The following is a 1,575-nucleotide window of genomic DNA, read 5'->3' on the forward strand; positions in this document are numbered from 1 at the left end:
AAAAAAAAAAAAAAAAAGGTCATGTGAAAATACCCAATCAGAAAGCCAGAAAGGATGGCTGTGTCATCATTTATGGACTAAAATACAATCTGAAAGGTTTCAAACTGAAGACGGAGTCCGAAGTGTTTACAGCACTTGTGCAGGCAAGCAGAAATGACACACTGGTGCAGTGTCTGCAGTGATGTGGACAGTGACGCTGTCCATTTAGTGGACAATTTAGATTCCTACTCTCACCTGTGGCCACAAACACTTTAAACGAGTAGACTTTAAACGATCACAGACGCAGAAACACTGGGGAAGTGGCAACCGGTCCATAAAGATCAAGAACCTCACCTGGTTGTGCCAAAAGGCACAAGCTCAAGGAGCCACAACAGGACTTCTTGAGCTGTGGTAAGTTAGTGAAAAGAGGAGATCTTGGCTACAGGCTGCAGAAAGGTCAGAGAATGGAAATCACTCCGGAGGACTTCAGAGTAGAGCTGCATCGAAACAAACCAGCTGAGGTGGTTCAGTATCGGAGCGGTACACCTGCCAGGTGAGGTGTTTTGGGAATGCTCAACTGAAAGGAGCCCCCGGGGCAGAGCCAGGACATGCTGGAGCGATGTCTGGTGGCCATGAAGACGACAAGCTGGACTTGACTGATTAGACTAATGACACAGTGAAGGCAGTGCAGACGAATAAGCTTTGAATGCCTTTTAAAAGTAGCACCGTGGAAGCTAATTGCAGAATTATAATTGTAATAATGTGACACTAAACGCTGATATTATAAGATTTTATTGGGAGGGTGGAATAATTAAATCAAAACAACAGGAGCAGAAACTATTTGCTGAATTACGGGACATAAACTCTGTGATGGACTTTTCCTTGTACCAGCGTTTCAATGTATCTGCCTAAACATTTTGCACATCTGCTCTAGATTATGGATTTTTAATTAAATGGCTGAGAATTATTCAGAATAGATTACAAAATAACTTCATTAATCCAAAGAACTGATTAACTTTGCGTCACATAACAAACAGAACAGTGTTTTCACAGCTCACGATTAAACTCGAGTGTAATTCACATGCAGGCTGGTTATACTTTTGTTGCCATGATGCCAGGTCTCTCTTGGAAATGAGATTTTTTACCTGGATAAATAAAGGATTAATAATAAATTATGGTGAACATGTACCCACTCCCACCTGTGTAAAGTGCTCTAGATAACAACCTCCACCGAATGTTGGATGTGATGCCAAATAGGCAAGCGCTCATTGAAGGTCTGAATCTCACAGACCTATAAATGACTCGGTCCGAGCAGAAGTCGCAGCGCTGCTTCTCCGGGTTTGCCAGCTTCACGGTGACAATCGCAGAGTCGGGCGTCTGGAACCAGCGGATCAGAGGGTGGAAACTGAAACAACCAGGAGATGCACGTTAGGACGAAAATCAAAGCTCTGGACACTCAACACCTTTAGGTACTGATGCTGCTGTGGGGAGTTCTTCCAGCTTTTACCTTCGTGATGCATCATCAGAGCCTGTGCTGATGACCTGCTGCCTACTGCTTTGACCAGCACCTTCCTGCACACCTGTATACACGTGCCC

General features: G+C 44.2%; 1 protein-coding gene across 1 annotated transcript in view; it reads right to left on the bottom strand.

The window, feature by feature from the left end:
• Window positions 1–1,575, bottom strand: part of tdrd12 (tudor domain containing 12) — a 30,034-nt gene that overhangs the window by 3,297 nt on the left and 25,162 nt on the right. The gene's annotated exons all lie outside the window — the stretch shown is intronic.

This window comes from Pundamilia nyererei, unplaced genomic scaffold, assembly GCF_000239375.1.
Source record: "Pundamilia nyererei isolate P.nyererei 1_Seehausen unplaced genomic scaffold, PunNye1.0 scaffold00154, whole genome shotgun sequence".
NCBI classification, from domain to species: Eukaryota; Metazoa; Chordata; class Actinopteri; order Cichliformes; family Cichlidae; genus Pundamilia; species Pundamilia nyererei.